The 18,967-nt window shown below is 40.0% G+C and overlaps 1 long non-coding RNA gene across 1 annotated transcript in view; it reads left to right on the top strand.

Moving 5' to 3' along the window:
* The first annotated feature begins 15,387 nt into the window (after nt 1–15,387).
* Nucleotides 15,388–18,967, top strand: part of LOC107189227 — a 73,558-nt gene continuing 69,978 nt past the window's right edge. The window contains exons 1-2 of the long non-coding RNA XR_001516232.1: nt 15,388–15,545; nt 17,739–18,013. This is a non-coding gene — a long non-coding RNA (uncharacterized LOC107189227). The remainder of the gene's footprint in view (nt 15,546–17,738; nt 18,014–18,967) is intronic.

The raw sequence follows: 18,967 nt of genomic DNA, 5'->3' as shown, positions 1-18,967 counted from the left end.
GTCGAGGAGGAAAGTATTTAGAGTTAACAGAGGAAAAAAAAACAAGTTTTATATAATCAGGACGATCTGTTCAATCAGTCGATACCACTTATTAACACCCCAATTCGTCGTGTTTCTCAATACAGTCAAGTTGTCATCGATTTCCTCATCCGATCTCTAGGATCCATCTGTCTTCGAGCAATTCAAACCATCGATATCATTGAACCCCTTTGTGCCTGATTTTGTTAATACATTTTGTATACATTATATTACTATATATATATATAAATAATTAAGTCTCTATATTATATATGAACTTCCTAGACAATCTTCCGCAAAGAAGATCTCCCCCCAAAAGTCGAACCACAGAAGGCTTGTCAAGCTCTGCCAGGACCTGGTGCCAAGTCTCCACAAATGCATTCGACTATTTTTTTGTTTTTAATTTCATTTTAATAGCGCTTCTTCGGGTTAGTTTCCATGACGTTGGCATCCACCCTTTTGGCAAGCCTTTATCTTTCCCGCTGCTGTGTCCTCGGGGAATTTTGCTGGAGTTGACGGAAAAATCGCTCGACCAAACTTTACTTTCACGGTTTTACAAAGTAAGCGAAATATTTCCTCGAAGTGTTTTACGAACCGTCCTATAAACCGGAAGTCATCGTTGCTCAATCAGGAAAACGGTCCTTGGGCTGCAAAGGCGCGCTAGGAAACGAGTGATTTTTGAAGCATTTTACGTTTTTCCATTGTAAACAATCGAGCACTAGGTATTCTTCTCTTTAACTGGATTTTTATTGTCTTAAGACACACTTTGGGGTTTGTTTTTTTTTTTATCGACTGCAATACGAAGAAACATTGTCACGGTTCACTGTACAGAGGTGTGTGAATTGTTGTATTTTCACGGTTCGACAGTGTTTGAAATAGAAATATCAAGAAATTATGGATGGTTGTGTTTAAGTTACAGATTCGAAATGGCAACAAGGGAAAGTAATGCTAGGTTTTCTTTTGTTAAAAAATAAAACGTGTTTTTTTTTTTAAGGAGTAATCGTCTGTTATCTTAAGCGTGTGAGGATTTATTATATTATAACGATGCCGTACCGGGGCATCGTGTTTAAGGCTCCATCAAAAGCAGTCCGAACTTGTAACAATTTATCGGCTGAAAACCGAAAAAAAAAGAAATGCATATTAACTATTAAATCGACTCATAAGAAATTGTAAATAAAACCGTCATTTATAGAAAGAAAAGGTCTTGTTCCTTCTCGTTTTCTGTTGCAGTGAATAATTTGCGCACCTCTGTGAACCTGATTAATTTATTCACATTAATTCCGACTAATCACATTATGTAAATGCGATTAATTTACATACATTCCAACTAATCACAATTTGCAGTAGCATATTCATAACATCAGGCAGGGAGGGGTTAATTTATCAAACGGAATCACGCATAGTTGTGTTCATATAGAAATCGCGGTTAGGATTGTGTCAGTGATCAGAGAATTCCTCAGTTACAGTCGCGGTGGAAACTATATAATGTGGTCGGAAAATAGCTCCTTGGTATATAAATACTTCATTACTCCCATTGACGTTGCAGGATTCAGTATTGTACAACTTCCTCCGTTTTTAGCGTCTTAAAGAGATAGTATTGGGCACAAACGACAATTCTTTGACCATCCGGGAAACTTTAATTTTTTATTGTCATTTACAATATTAGAACGTCTTTTTACGTTTAGTAGCCATTGGTATTGAATTAAAACAGAAAAAACATTGAAATGATGTGAGGCAGAGTTTGGGTAGATCTCTGGAGTCTAAGGTCCTCTCTCCACTGGGGAAAGGGGAATGATGGAATGGGGGAATACTGGAAGAGGAGACTATTGGAATTGAGGAATACTGGAAGAGGGGGCTATTGGAATTGACGAATACTGGAAGAGGGGACTATTGGAATTGAGGAGTACTGGATGAGGGGAATACTGGAAAAAGCGACTATTGGAATTGAGGAATACTGGATGAGGGGAATATTGGAAGAGGGGAATACAGACATTGGAGAATACTGAAATAGGGGAATAAGGGAATGAAAGGAAGAAGAATAGGGGAATAGGAACCACCAATACAATTTCACTCCTCCTCCTCCCATATTCCTATTCTGTTTCCATTGCTTCCTATGTCCCGTTCTCCTAGGTACAATTCTGTTCAATCATCTACTATACAAAAAGTCTACTGATAGTAAAAAGGAAAGAAGATAAGGGAGAATATCCTGTGGTTATCTCTGCCTTATATACAAAGACCCTTCAGACCCCCTATTTCTGTCAACACTTTAGTCCCTGCCTTCATCTAAAACAACTGTTTTAGCCCCTCCAGTTGATTGTACGACCACACTATATGTATAATCAATTTCATCGGGAGTGCACAGTGGTTTCCGGAAACCACTGATTCCCATACGCCGGAAGATCACTGTTTCCGGGTACCCCACAGCCATTCAATCGTGCTCTTTCAGTTCGTCCAGTGAATCAGTAGCGAACGAGAGAGAGAGAGAGAGAGAGTCAAGTAACCTCAAAGAGCGTTTGTCTAGCCGACGAGTGAACTGATTCTCGAGTCATAGGTGAATAGATCAGATTTTCAGATCGTTTAACGGTAAAAATAGACGATTCACCTTGGATCCATAGTGCAGTGCAGTGATTCTTTAAACGTTTCCGAGTGTTTTTTCTTTTTCTCGAGGCGAACGCGGAGAACGGAGGAAAATGTAGTCATTCCATACGCTTTCCCATTTCATGGCAAAATTTACTGTACTTTACCATATTCACGTACATGGATGTATAATAGTACCATGATAGTATCGACGAAATTTCTTCGTCGTTGTTGACGTTTTCGCGGGTGAAACGTCGTTTTGAAAAAAAAAACATTTAAAGTATTCAAGGTTTCAATTGCACATCGATTCTGCATTTTGTTAGTTTAATTTTGTTTAACAATGATAGTCGTATGATTCCATGCCATAGAAAGTCTCGAATCTGTCAATTTCTCTCTAATAGATCAGTGTCAAATCTTGCTTACGTATTTTTACTCCGTCTCCTTTCAGAACTTATAACACTTTGGCAAGCAAAATCATCTCATACATCCAATCGCACGAAACAAACTCCACCCAACAATTCGAAAGGGCGAATTAGATTTCGCAGAACGTTGTTTCTTATTTCTTTTCGTTTCTCACTGGTCCCTGCGAGCTCCAAATGGTGTAATTTTCGATTCGTACGTTCCTTGCGTGCAAGTGTATCAAATTTTTCATTCGTTTTTTCGAGAGTATTTTCATCTGGACAAGAATTTCGTTCATTTCGGTGAACCCCGGTGATCCTGTGTTCCTCGATCGAGATCAACGGCGGAAAGGTGGAAGGGTTAAATAATTTTTTCGCTTTGATCGGTGAAAACGTCGCGAGTTTTCGTGATTATTCGTGAGATCTCGCCGAGGAAATTCGACGTGGCTCAATGTAGAGATAGTTTTCAAAGACTGGCGAATGGCACTTTTTTCGGGAGAGCTTGAGAGAGATATGTACAAGTAGAGGATATATGAGGATATGAACAAACGAAAAATAACAGAATAAGAAAGTGTGTATGTGGCGTGCGTGAAAGTGAGTGAGGTTTCAAATTATGCTCTCGTATTTTTGTGCTAGACGTTTAACGAACACGAAAACGAAGGAGAACATGTAGACTACATTATAGCATGAGCGATGCGAGTGTGACTAGCAGAGTGGAACAAAATGTATTGTATAATATTAAATGAAACGGATATTGTTTAAATAAAATTGATATACATAATACGTTCCAGCGAATAATACAGTAGATCATCGATGAGTGTTCCAAGGCCCTTCGGGGCACGGAACATTAAATATTTAATAAAACTAATGATCACAGTGATATACAGTGTGTTCTGAACGTTATTCCAAATTTCTACAGGGTGGTCCACAAGATACTTTGTAATTTAAACACAGATCCCCATGTCAGTCACCATCATACCTCCAAAGATACCGAAACCCATAGACCAGAAATTCTGTTCATTGAAACACCATAATGCCACGAGACAAAAAGTCTCTCCCATTGTTCGTCCCGAAGTGTTCCTGTCGCGGCCAGTCGTATAGGAATCTAAAAGGTCAAGGGGTTTTTAATAAAATATCTTGCCTCAATTGGGGGGGGGGGGAAAAAGGGGGTTGAAGGGGAGATAGGGAAAGGGGAGGTGTAATCGCGGGCCGAGATAGCTTATCCTTTGCCTCTGAACCGCGCGCCGTGTACCAACCCTTTCATTCGCAGCCCTGGTGACAGTTTTCATTCGGCAAATGGACCATCCCCCCTAAAAAACATACGGTGGAAGGGGCCGTGCACACGGGGGACAAACACAGAGGACGGAAAATCGGAGAATCGAGGTAGAAACGTGGCGTGTAACTCTTTCGAAATAAAACCCGTACACATGGCCGACGGGGCAGTAGCGAATTAACTGGAATCGAATTAAAAGAAACCGGACGCCCTGGAGACGAGAATTGTGGAGGAGGATTTATAAAATGAATATTGATGAGCGTGTGCCCGACCACGAAAGATAGGATTTGACACCGACGCACACGTACGATGGATGAAAAAAAAAAGAAAAACACGCGACGGTGGGGCTCGAGGTAGGTAGATACGATTGTGAGGGCCGCCTTTGTTTCAGATTCTGGGGAAATTTTCAGAGGGTGTAACAATTGTTGTAAAACAAATGCCAATTGACCAAGAGTCCTCTGCTACTATCTTTATAATGTAGATACCATCTGTCCTGCACCTTAGTTGCCAACACGCAGCAGTAGGCGGTTTCTCTGATAGGACTACCCTATTGAAATAATATACCAAAAGTAAGTTTGCATTATCTGTTTCAGAATTGTGAAGGTTTTTGTTTCAGTTCCGTAAAATCCTTCTGAAAGTCTTTCTGTTATGTTAAATAATTAATGTATTTTTAAAAATAATAAATAATTTTTGTCTGAAACGTTTTTGTATTATAATCTTTCTAGAATTTTTTTATCCATTTAAAAAAACGAAGTTGACCAGAAGTTGAAGTTAAAAATAAATAATGTTATTCTCTTTCCCCCCTCGAAACCAAAACATTTGTCTAAATTACTTCCTTATGAAATTCTTTGTTTTCATGATGTTTTTATAATGCAATGTAGCTCAGTACACTACGATATAAAGTGATTAGAGGTTCACATAAATTCCGATGAAAGTATCTCGAGGATTTCAGTAATTGTAAAATAAAATATCTGAAATCCGTAATTTCGACGGGTTCAATAGTTCTAGTGTTAGGGTGAGTAATTGTGATATCTAGTTTAAAGAAAATACCTACGTTTACCGTACACGAACGTTTAAATTAAAGGTGTATGCACAGGTAAAAAATCGTAATCGCCGTTCGTCGATGGCGGAGCACGGGGTGGTGGGGGTGGGGGTGGTGGTGGAGAGACGAATTTACTCGCTGGTTGAAGATACATCCGAAGATTCCTTGGCAAACTAACTCGGTTCGCGGTGCAGGTATCCGATCCATTTACCAGGTAAACAGGCGGCCGCAGTTTCTAATTATCGAACGCGTCCCGTAAACTCCCGAATGATTTATACGGCGACGTGGACCAGTCGTACGCAGCCTGCGAAACTTTTCTTAATTAGAATTCGTGTATTTCTGGGATCGTCAGTAATTAGGGTAAATAAGCTCGACGTTGAAAGTTTTTCCGTATCGTTGATCAGTGGGAAGTGAAAACACGCGATATGTATGTACAGACTCGTTTCGATTATCGTCCTGAATTTGGGTCCGCCTCGAGACAATAATATTGTAGGGAGAAATGCTTCAGACTCTCGGAAATTTGCTTGTGTCCACTTGAAAGTAGACTCCTACAGATTTTAGTCTTGTCATTAGTTCTTATGCTTGTATCCACTTGGAAATAGATTCCAGCAAGTTTCGGTGCAAAGAAGGACTCAGGCCAATATCCACTTGAGAGCTTATTCCTAGAATCATCCCTCTCGAGAGTACAAGCTTAATCTATCAACCAATTCACCTAGAACAATTGTTCCCAGGCCAGTTTCCATTTCATAATTCTGCACTCGAGAGTTACTACCAGCCGATATTCCAGCATTGTAACCAGTAAGTGCTCCGGTTTAGAAACTGCTTTACAGTTGAGGGTTAACAATTGACGTTTACCTCGAGGGGGTTGTGCACGGAAAAGAAATTATCTAATGGAGTGCGGTATACGAGGACGGTTCAGCCAAAGCGTTCGTTCTGTTTTAGTTACGGGTTTCGGACGCTGTAATTGTTTCGTGAAATTGTTGGCTCAGACGTTTCCTGGGTATTCTCCGGGCACAGTCTGTTCGCCGTGTTACGCCGGCCAAAGCGGAGTCGAGTCTCGCTTTCGTTTCGTGTAAAGACGTGTGCCCGTCAACGTTACCCGTTACGACGGAAACTGGGTTTTGATTGAAATTTAAATTAATTCCGAGCGGAACAACGCGCAGTCGAATAATATTTGCGATATACGGGGAATTAAATGTCGTCGGCGCTCGCTACGGGGCGCATTGGGAACCAGTTTAATTTCCAAATGCTGCTCGAAACTTTGCGTCAACGAAGTTCTGTCGCACGGCTTTTGCCTTTGAACGCGATGCGGCATCATCGGCGTGAACGTCGCTTGATAATATTACGTCGATCGGACGAATTTTAAAACGCAGTGAAATACAAAATATTCATTATTAATTAACGAAGTATTCGTATAATTTGTGGAAATTCATGTTTTCCTGGTCTAATTGGTAAAACCTGGAATTAATTGGAAATTTATTAATTTTGCTTATCGATGGCTTTGCTTTATTATTTTTCACTCATTATCAGCTGAATTCAACATAAATGTCTACTCGTGTAGATCTTGGAAGCTGAAATTTTCGCATTCTTTACGGACAGACTCCACTATACCAGGCCGAATTAAGATTTTTTAGACCCGGGGCTATTATTTTCTAGGGTTTAATATTTTCTAGGGCCTGGTCTATTGTTTATTATAATAAATAATCATCGAAAATAGATGATCTAGAAACAGTAGATTAACATTCGTTCGTTCTATCCGTTATTCAATTTATTTTACATTATAAATAGTCAATTAATCCGCCGTGATGACGGAACTATCGATAACAATATTGAGGCAATGGAATTATGGATAAAGCGAGTATCATATCCACAGTGGGAGTGGATTTATCCACGGGACTCGTTTCCACCTATAAATAGACTTTCTTTGTCGGGTGGGAGGGAGGGGGAACCGTTCGATTAATTCGGTAATCCCCGAACTCGGCCACAATGCTATTTTCCCCGATGCCCATTGTCCGTTAACAAGACTCCCCCGGTTCATTCAATGGATATAATATACAAGTGGGCGCGTGTACATACACGTGGATGGCCTATCGACTGGCGGGGCCATTATACCTTTGCAACAATTCACCCCATACGTGTCCTTTCAGTGCTTTTTCGAGTGCAACTTTGCAATAAGAAGAGATCTCCTCGAGCGTTTCTCTGTTCAGATCGGTCGAGATGGATTCCCCCCTCCATTTTGTGCCTTTTGGAGCGTTTCTATTCGCTGACGACGGGTCACGTGGCGTGACAGATACCATCACGTGGTTAGGGGGGGGGGGGTTAAGCCATTACGTATAATATCGTATTTTTCTTCTTTTTTCCTTTGTTTAAAAGTTAGAATAAATCGCCACAGCGATTTGTTCTCGTTATTTAAGTCTGGTGTTGATTTGTTTCGTCGTTTCCCGCGAAATTTCACAGTTGAAGTCGAAAGAATTCTTGACGATTCTCGTTCCCACGAGCCAGTTGAAACGGACTAGCACGGCGAGATTAGCTTCTTGACGAACGCTTCGCAACTCCGCCTGGTTTTCATAAAGTACAAAGAGTCGGGTATTCCCATCGCGGTAAATATTTGGAGGAATGTTCGTTATGGCAGACCTTGCATTCCGTTCCATTTTTTTCTGTGAAATTCGAGAAGAGGGGAGCAAGAGTTTTAAAAATGGAAGAATAAGAAAAACATTTCTCTGATCCTCGTGGAAATGAGATTTAACTGGAAATGCTGCCCGGCCCTGAATTGTTCCGCGCACGTTAAATCACCTGGCGGAGGGAAGCATCTGTTCGGTTCCCAGGATCAAGCAAACGGATTCGCATAATTACCGAAGTGGAGAGCGATAGAGATAGAGAGTCGGTTCACGCCTTTAATATCTCCCTCGGAATCGTCACGACCAACTCTCTATTGTGGATCTGTTGCGACAATATTTCCAAGAGGCGACAGCGATAATTTCCATTCGTTACGCCCATTCTACCCCCTCCCTTCGCCCGTTGACTAATCACAAAGCGTTTGGGTTCGTTAATAACTTTGCCACTCGACTTGTTCTCTTACTCCCGACGACGACTTCTGTGTACAGGGTGAGTCAATAAGAACTACTATCTAAAATAAGTGTTGCACTAGTGCTGGGAGTTAAAGGGTTAAACGACCTTAGCCTCGACGGTCCTCCTCTTGGTAATTGGCCGCCAAGAGTGACAGTGTTCCCAGGGGAACAACACGCTGTTTCAGCCTAACGAAAACAAGGTCCAATTGGGGAGGAAAGGAGGGTTGGTTACATGAGCTGTTTTATGTATATCGAGGCACGCGTTGCCATGAACGTCTGGAAGCGTTTAACGACCCAGGTTATAATTGGCAAAGTTATTCGGGCGCAATTGCATTCACGAGGGGTAGGGGGCGGTAATGTGTTTCGCCCCCTGGCTTTAATATTCGCCAGGTGACACCGCGTGTAATTGTCGTTAATATCGACACGCGAATATTTGCGAATCTGTTTTCTTTCTTTTTTTTTTCGTTACCTCGATTTTTAACCCTTTTATCCCTCGAGTTCTGTAGCAAGCTAGCACACTAAGCAGAATCACTTAATTTGCTGTAGATACTATATGTCTAATTTTATCGCGCCGTGATAGATGCACTTCCGCCATTTTGTTTGATAAAACCACTCGTCATAAACTCCTGGAAAAACTAATTTAAGATCGATTTGTAGTTATTGTTGTTCACCGTGCACGCGAATAGTGACACAGTCCGTTCTTCAAGGGTTAGACAAGAAACTGCTTCCAAACAATCCATTAGTGCTGCAAAGTGGAATGACCGACCTTGCCCAGGGTCAATTAAGTTTGCCTGCAACTCTAAGGCTCTCTTGGAATGCACCTAATTCTCGGCAGCAATCTCCCTGACCGTTTGAATTGTCCGGTTATTTAGACCCAACGGGAGAGATTGAAACCGACCAGGGCCGCCACGAATCGATGAACGCTTAAGTCGAAAATGTGGTCCGTATTGGAGAGGGTTTAAATAAGTGCGGCGTGGACGGGTCGTTCAACCTGCACGAAATTGTTCGTAATGAGAACTGGAACTGTTCGCGGCGATTATTCGTTCTATTAGGATGGCATGGATCTAACGAGCCACTAACAACTTTATCGCCTCTCGACCGGCATCACGGGAAGAGAGTTGGTATAGGAAAATGGTAGTGGAGGGTGGGGGGCGTGTGGGGGAAAGGGGAGGAAGGGCGGATCTTTGACCAATTACGAGGAAGCATCTCGTCGCGGATATATTAGAACGTATGAAATTCTGCGGGAACTTTCGAGGGCGAGATTCGAGTTTAGTCGCGACAACGGTGCTTAGGGGGCTAACTAATTAAGAGTTTTAATTAACCGTCGGTGGTAATTGAAAGTAATTGGCCGCTGACATGCAGACATCTAACCGCGCGGCCCCGGTGAAACCGTGTTGTAAATAGTTCGCCTAGTATACAGGGTGATTCGGGGATACATGCGCGTCGTGGATCACGATAGGATGGTTTCGAGACACGTGGACGATTAATTTATTCGAAGGTAGTGGCCGGGGCGAGGGGGCGTGGGAGGAGCTAGTGGGAGTGGCCGAGGAGCGTAGATGGGCGGTAACTACTCTTTTCTCTGGCTTTAATCATTAGGATCACTAGAAATAACGTTTGTTCTAGAATTATGTTTATTGTTGTTTTAATTTCAAACTTTTCTTGAAATTGAGATTTTCAAATCAAGAAATTGATTCGACAGTACTATTGTTACCATTGTACGCCCTGTATACACCCAAGAAATATTATTTTCGCTACCGTATACACGTAGCGCCGAAGTTTCCCTCGTCTGTTCATTCTCAGTAAATTAATGGCGTGTTTATTAAACCGCGCGATGCGAAATTTTTACTTCTAATAAACGCGACCCCTTATTATTCACCTGAAAATAATAACTACGCTGTGGGGTATACGAGGGTATCCCTTTTTCCCCCTGTTCTCGTAACAATTCTGTCGGTCTCGATTCACTCGTTAATACACCATTCATTAATCACGACACGGTAGCATCGTAAAATTCAGCCTCGACAAGCAGACCGGATAAATTATGCGATATAATAATATTGTAGTAACAATAAAGACCTTATTATACGTGAAATCGAGTAGATACAATAAAGAGCAGCATTACGTTAAATAATACGTATTTGAAACTGTGTTTAACGAGCGAGGCACACCGATTAAAAAAACATTTTACGCTGTTATAAAATATAACTTCTAACTAACTGATATAATCCATCTAGAATCTACACGAATCGAGCACGTTAATAGCGGCATCATGAAAATTTTCGACGCTCGTTTCCAACGGCACGAAAGAAACGAAAAGAAAAAAAAATAAATAAACCCGCTAGTCGATCATAAAAATTCGGTCGCGCTTAACGACCGTGAAAAAAGGGGACGCAAAATTCGGACAAGTGGGACGAGCCAGTCGAAACGCGCGGCTAATTCGAGCCCAGGCTACGGGAATCTGTTTTCTTTTTTCCTTATGGAGAATTTCCAAAAGGGAATTGGAAAAATGCGTTCTTATCGTGGACATGGAAGTGCCAGGCGACGTTTTTACCGTCTCTCTCGCCCTGTCGCCGGTTGATCGATCGTTCCTCATTTTTCATCCGGTTTACGCGAATTTTTCTAGCTGTTTTTCCTCGCAGCCGACAAATTTTCGAAATGGATTATCGACGAGAGTTGGTTTTAGTTGATCGATGGGCGGATCGTGAATACCGAATGCACGGAAACGACCGCGAATTGTTTTTCGTGATGAAAATTGTGGAAATTCTCGTTTTAGTTTCATTATTAGCAGTGAATTATAGTAAACCGGAAAAAATAAATAAACATATGATAAAAGAGAAGAAGACAGAAGAACCAACCGAAAGGAAGAGTTGTGATGAATCTATCGACATTAATCCGAGGTAAAATGATTGCACTAAACCTTCAGGAAATTCCGATAGTTTTATCGATAAATTCTACGGTAGTTTTTCATGAAAAGGAAAAAAAAGGGAGGAAATGGAGGTAACGTGTATCCCAGTGTCGTGACTGTACTGTAATGGGAATTTTTAAGAAAATATATCGTTCGCCATGGAATATACAGTGGGACCCATACTAGAAAGTTCGTTGTTCAAGCTTTACCACGGTTTTCTCGTCGGCCGGCAATATTTTTCTCGGGTTGCATTGAATCCTTTGTTTCGGACAGTGATTAAAAGTGTACATGCGAAAAATGACAGGCTACTGCGATCGGGATAATTACAATGAATTTTTCAGAGAATGCGTTTTACATGGCGGAGCACGTCGTGTTAATTACGGTACTGAAATTTGATTCGGGTTCCACGACTACATTACGTTATTATAGTAGATACGGAAATAGGTTAACCAGAAATTTGTTATTCAAAATTTAAAGGATGTAAGTAAAGTTCAGTATAAAGTCAGAAAATATGAAAATATGGGTGATAATACCGTTTTTATTGTAAAGGTAGTTATCATCGTCTATTTGTAAAAAAAAGAAAACAGTTTTTTGATAATACTTAACCGTTAAGTCTTAACGCAGCGAACGCTCACAAAAGCGAAACCGCGACTGTTCGATGAAAACCGAAACCATTCGCTCGTCGAAAGCATTTCTAACGAAACGAAAAAGGAAAACAACAGAAAAAATGTTAAACACCATTGATGTTCGTCTCTATGGGTAATCAAATGAACCGAGGGAAAAGCAAAACAAAAAGGACCGTTTAAAGACGAGTCGCCGGGACAAGTAAAAGAAAAAAAAGAAAATGGTGCGCATGGGGTCGATTTTTCAAATCAATGCTGATCTCACGTTTACCAATGGCGTACCAACCCATGACCCTTAACGGTTAGGGTTCAGTTTGGTCGGTCTCGAGAATCGGGAATAAAACACGTTCGAAAAAAACAAACACAAAATGGGTGGTGGGGGAAGAAACGAGGAGAAAAAAAAAATAACGCTCGACGGAAATGGCATCGGCAATTCGTTTTCGTTCCGGACGAGTCGGTCTTTGTGTATTAAAATTTACGGACGAATTGCAATCTATGGGACGACTAGCTTCGTCCCTCTTTCTCTCGCCTCTCCAAATATTTACCAACGATATTCATCCCGGGATAAATTGCGTTCGACGCGTTTTCAAAATTAAAATGATGACACCCCCACCTCCCTGCGTTTCCTCGACATTCACGGTTTTTATTGAAAAAACCGTGTACGGCGGCCGGGAATGAACGCGAAACGGCGAATAATCGAGTTTCCCGGTTCAATTTCGACCGATTGATCAACGAACAGTGACGAGATTAAGGAGGATTATGGCGTCCCGTAGCGAGCACATCGTCAGTCATTTTTTGTTGTTTTTAATCGCGGAAGCTGAAGGATAAGCTGAAAGACGAAGTATTTACTGCGAATTTTTGCAATATTTTCCAATACCGTCATCGGATATAGGGGTATGTAATGATATGAGGAGGATAATGTCGTCACGAAATTTCAGAAATTTCTTTAGACTTTACAACAAATTTGTGTTAGACAAAATTTGAATTCTATATTTGTGCGCAAATCAGAGTTTGTATATCTGCAGGTTCTTCGGGGATATGAGTGTTGCAATGTTTTGCTTTCCTATTACATTTAAATACTGATGTTGGAGTGAAATTGCGGAAATACTGAATTGAAGCAGAGTTTAAATTGTACTTACATATGCCGCCATAGAACACAGTTGTCCGCGCCAATTCCTGCCTGTCACGGGACGTTACGAAAAACAGCATTTCCGTCTCCACTGCGATTATTTGTGACGCAAATCCTGGAGCTTGATGTGTAACACTGCACCAGTAATGCACTCGCGTGTAGTTTAAACTTCTAATCTATAATAATCTTCAACAAACTTTACAATTCAACACAATTTTGTCACTCGGTGTTGTTCAACCGTTCAACCGCGCACAACTGACGAATCTGCTGCGCATGTGCAGGTCAGAGGTGGAAGACTAAGGGCCCATCCGCAGCGCCCTCTCTGTAGTGGGGATGTTCGATTTTCTTCAAAGAATCGATTCTCAAAATGATTCTGAATTGAATCATGGAGAATCGATTCAAAAATCGTGATAAATTTCATATTAGATTAATTCTTGATTTCAAGGCATATTTTTCATGATGTATATATATATATATATATATATATATCTTCTCTTATATGTGCCAGACATAGATGTGTAATTTTATAAATTTTAAATTCTATAAATGTTAGAGTCTATAATGCTAAACGAGTTTTTTATAGCATCATTTATATTAAAGTATTTATGTCTTATTGCCTTGCGTATGAACACCAGCGATCTCGAAGTTAAAAATTAAAATTAAAATTTACTAGTTTTTGTTATAGAGTTTCCACCTTCGTGTGCCTGTGACTATGCCCACAATCAGTTTTCGATTCTGAGAGTAAAGAATCGATTCTCACAAAAATCGATTTTTCAAAGAATCGAATCGGAATCGAACATCCCTACTCTGTAGTCATGCATCCATTTGCTCGCCAGGAGACGTTTCCGCCACGCGATTCTCACAATCAGAATCATGGACTGCAAGTTCACCGGTTAATTAATGCAGAGTAAGTATATTTTTTGCTGAATTATAACCTTATTAAAGGGGTTGACTTCGGGAAACCGAAATTCGAAAGATTCCCCCCCGAAAGTCTTCACTTCTTTGACTGGTCTTTTCCTTCAACCAGTAGCCTTGCTTAGACACGCTATACTCTAAGAAGAGTTAAACAACCACTTGTGTCAGAGTAAAAAATAGTTCGTTAATATAATTTAACAAGGAAAGCAAGCGTCTATTGCTTTCCTTTCTTGACGCTAAGTTACAGACCACTCGTATTAGAGATGAATTTAAAATTTTCATTTACTAGCCAACTCAGTGGAGAATTTTCGAAGCTCTGGTGTTTTTGAGTATGTACCTTCAATTGAGAGTAAGTGACTATTTCCAAAACGATAACGAAAAATAACATTCAGTGGGTTATAAAAAAGTGTTACAAAGTAATCGTTGTTGAATTATTCATCTCTGAAACGAGTCGTTTGTAGCTAAAGGTCATGTCTCATATTGACGACGACTACGTGACCATTAGGAAACATTTAAAATAGTAATGATTACGTGCTCGTCACGTGACGGTGCTCTTATTGGTCCATTTTCAAATGAACAGGTGCGTGCCAAGTTTATAAAAGTTTAGTTTTCAGCGAGAACGCATACATTATCTTTTCTCTACAAACACCATACTGCCATAGTATGCTCCCGTAAAAGTCAAATAGTTTTCTCGTGAACGTGCTATCTTTAACCGCAATAGATAATATACACTGATAATAATAGCGGATACGTGCTTTACGATCAGGATCATTTCAAATAGGCACGCTCCTGTCACCCGCAAAATGGACCAGTGAGATGTCCATCACGTGACGATACGCGCCGCCATTGTTGTTTTTCCAACTTGTTCCTCGAGTAGAAAAATATGATTCAAAGTGAGAGGTCCAGCACATTTCATACCCAATATTCCAGTGAATTTGCCTTTGTCCAGGTGTCGAAAACCCGTGCAGTTTATTTCCCCGTTCGATTTTACGACTGAGTCGTATCTGTCGCAATCTGCGTACGTCCTCCATCGGCTGCAGGTGAGTATACACAGTTCTTACACACTTTGTATAGTCTAGGAACGCTCGCACAATACATAATAGCCGTTTGTTTACCTCGACACCGGGGAATGTTTAACCGTGTGGCAGCCGATCTGTCCCCTGCCGTCGATAAAACCCCTTAACAGTGGCGGCCGATGGCAGTCCGACGCCGGCCGTCGTTGCGAGTGGATACGTCGACGCTCGTCCCACTTCCGCTAACCGGGAAACGACGGGTCTTCCTAGCTGCGTCGCATCTACACGGAGAGCCAGCCGGCCGGTCGAACCTCCGATGATCGTGAAACGATTTCTCAAGTGCGTGACTCTCGCGAACAGTGTGTAACGACGTGGTGGTGATGTGTGTGTCGTTAAATGGGATTTTAATTGTCGATCGATGTTCGTTTAATATCAAATTTTCGTACAATTCGAATATCGAGTGCGTCGAGCCGAAATCACGCGTGGGGTATTGTCGGACGTTTGTGAAAATTAGAAGTGGGGGTTAGGTTGGCGGGGCATGTTGTTGCAGTGGCGAAGTATCGGGAGTTGAATTTGTGCGGAGGAATGTAAGTTTTCTTTTTAAATTTGTTAATTGGAAATTGAGGTATTGAGTGATTTTTTGGGAGAAATTTAGATGAATTGGGGATTGGAGGTTAAGTTGATATATTGAGGAGAGGTTTAGGGTATCCTTGAATATCGAAGGAGTAATAATCATATACATATTTAGGTTATGATTGATGTGGTTTAATAATGGATTGCTACTCACAGATTGGTGGATTTCTGATTGCTATTCTGTGAATGAAAGTTATTAACGGTGATTGATGATTTTATATTAAATTACAGTCTTTATTTTGTTCTTTTGAAGACTCTAGCGTTTTTGTTTTGGAATGGGTAATTGTTGTAACGTTTGTTATTGATTTGAATATTAAGTCGCTATTTATAGAGGCAATTTCACAATACTCGGGTAGTCGAAATATTACGTTTGAAAACAGACACACTGTTATTTTGTTTTGTAGGATGACAACATTGTTTAATTCCGAAATATCTTCCAGCCTTCTGCTTGATAATAATAGCGTTACGGGAAGCCGTGTAATCGTTTTTCTGGTAAACAGTATCAGACAGTACACTTATAGTGCTTTCGAACGCCTAAAGTGCTGATAATTTCTGTGGTGTATATATATTTCTTTATACAAGTTGTAGTAATTTGGTATTGTTTCTACTCTAATTGTCAGTCACATTTTCCAGTATTTTACTATTGAAAGCACTTATACATACATTTACGTAAATTATAGTTTGTGGACTATTCAGGATAATTATTAAAATAATTTTCATAATGACCCTGATGTCAAAATAAACAAGTCAAGACAGTTTTCAAACAGACACCCATCGATCGAGAATGTTTTCAAACAATCGGTTTCAAATTTGAAAATTTCAAAATACAAATCTGCCATTTAATCGTTTGACTGTAAACTTTTCAACAAATTTCCATTTTTACAGAAATCACTGCACGTGTACGGACTTTATTCTTCTTATTCTATAAGAAGTAGAATCGGCAAAGAAGCAGGCAGGTTCGTCGTTTTTCACGCAACGACCCGGTACGCGGGAAAATTCGAAAAATCTTCCTGTCACGACGAGACACGTTTTCTCTCGGAAAGTTCTCGGGAAGTCGTCATTTCGTCGCACAGGAAACGGAATCTGTTGAATATTTGATGGAACCTCTTGTTCGGTCGTTCACGGCGTGAAAAATTAAGGGAATCACTTTCGTGACGACGTTCCTGTCCGCGGAACCGTCGAAGGTATACAAGTCGTACACACGGAAGCGTGCAATTCCCGTATGAGCCGGTCACGAATTATCGTAATTGACATTCGTTCCTTGTGTACAAGTTATCTGGACGCGAGATAAGGCGACTGTTATCGAGCGGACCATTTAAACGGACGTGAACGTTTCTTCTATTGAGCGCAATAATACGCCCGCGCGCGGCTGGACACGATCGGTGGATCAATGTTCGAGTGGTCGAAATTGTTTCCTTCGTTCTCAGGTGCGAGGCGGAGTGAAATCGATAGAAAATCTCTCGTTAGTTAGCTTGGATTATTAAAATACACCAATCTTTCAGTGTTATTTAGAGACTTTTCATTCAGAATTTAATGTATTCGAGATTTATATAGTACCTACTGAACATTCAGTATTGAACATTCATGTTGAAGATTCACTAGAATGAAGGTATACTACATAGAATGAAGGTTCACTAGTTGAAGGTTTACTAATTGGAGATTCACTATTAAGTGTTTTTAGACACTCCAATCTAAACTTTTGAATAATGTAAAAAAATAGGAGAAAGGGACTAAAACTGTGCAGTATGTATGTTAAATTGTCCCAGGTAGTAAAAATATTAACGAATAGATAATAATTTAGTTAATAACAATGTTTGGTGATTTTATAATTTCACATATTCATGATTTTTTTCTTTATAATTTCATAAATTCTTCAATTGTGATTAGGAAAGCAAGTACATTCTAGATTGTTTATTTTTATTTTAATATTATATTATCTTTTAACATTGTATTGTTCTGGGGGGTCGACTTGAGTTTAATATCTTCAGCCCGACAGTTAGATGGTATTTAGAATACACCCGTAAAGGGACCACAATAAAAATGGTCGTCCTTTGAAATTCCTCTGAAAAGAACGAAAATTCTTTTCACAGCAACTCTCGATACTTCTCCCAAAAAAATTAATAAAAAAATTACGTGAATCTGAATAGAGGAAGTGAAGGATCGTTCGTGACGCGATCATCTTTCGTGACATTGTATCGGATGACTAAGAACTAACGTGGACACATGAAGATAAATCGACGCGGGTGTGAATGATCGACGATACACGCGAGTGCTTAAACGACTTTGTGGTGGGAGCAGAGAAAGAGGACGCCTGAAAAAAACATATTTCCAACTGGCTGGATCACAGGGTGGCAGACTAATTAGAGGTGTAATTTCGATTTTGCTGCCGAGTCGACAAGAATCCTGTGTTGGGGCACCGGGGGTAAGTCTGAAATTTTTCTTGATACTTGCTAATGAGTTTTTAAGTATGCACCTACCCCTCCCCGTCACAATGCAGAGCGAACCCGCGAGTTAACACGATTTCATTCCTTTCTCCCTAACTTTTTCCCCAAATGGAACGCAAGCCACGTGAACTGTTTCACCTTTGATATCCCCGTTAATTGAATTATTTTTCTTGTAATATAAAATATTTGTAGAATTATTCTTGATACTTCATACTCCAGTTTGTGCAAATCTTTCGATGCAAATGAGTCCTAAATATAATTTTGTTTTTACTGAATGTTCGTTTTGATTCTGTCGTTAATATAATTGGGACAGATAGGACACACGTTTGTGAATAATAATGGTTTTGATGATTAATTAATGTAATTCAAAGTAATTTCGTTATAGAGTATTCGTGAAAGGGAGGCTCTTGATGTATATGGAAAATACCATGAGATGAAAATTTGAGGAAAGTAATTACGTGGAACATTTAGTAGATGAAAAATATGTTACATTGAAAAATATAAACTCGATATTCACTTTTTTTTAAGGAAATTTACATAATTATAGAAAATATAAAAAATTTCATTACTCTTCGTTAAAAATGGATAACATTCACAGTCTGGTTTTACGGAATACACAGTGGCAAAAGTTCATTATATTAGAATATTTTAGTACACGGTGCAGTAATAAATAATTCCACGATTTTGATCAAATTTCTCTTTTTCTTTTCAATGGTTAGTATTTTTTAACGGGGAAATAATGGTATCTATTGTCACGTAACATTTTTCGTTTCATTTCGCGTGCACGTATATTCGTTGAAATATCACTTGCATTTATGAACCATACTACACGAAGTGTAATTAATCATTAACGATGGTACAAAAAGGATTAGGGGAAGTAACAGTGCGCTGGCGCCGCCATAGAGCACCACGGTAACAGACAAGAGCACAAT

The sequence above is a fragment of the Dufourea novaeangliae genome, unplaced genomic scaffold (assembly GCF_001272555.1).
Source record: "Dufourea novaeangliae isolate 0120121106 unplaced genomic scaffold, ASM127255v1 scaffold146, whole genome shotgun sequence".
NCBI lineage: Eukaryota > Metazoa > Arthropoda > Insecta > Hymenoptera > Halictidae > Dufourea > Dufourea novaeangliae.
Note: the sequence above shows the minus strand (reverse complement) of the source record. Positions and strands in the feature narration are given on the sequence as shown.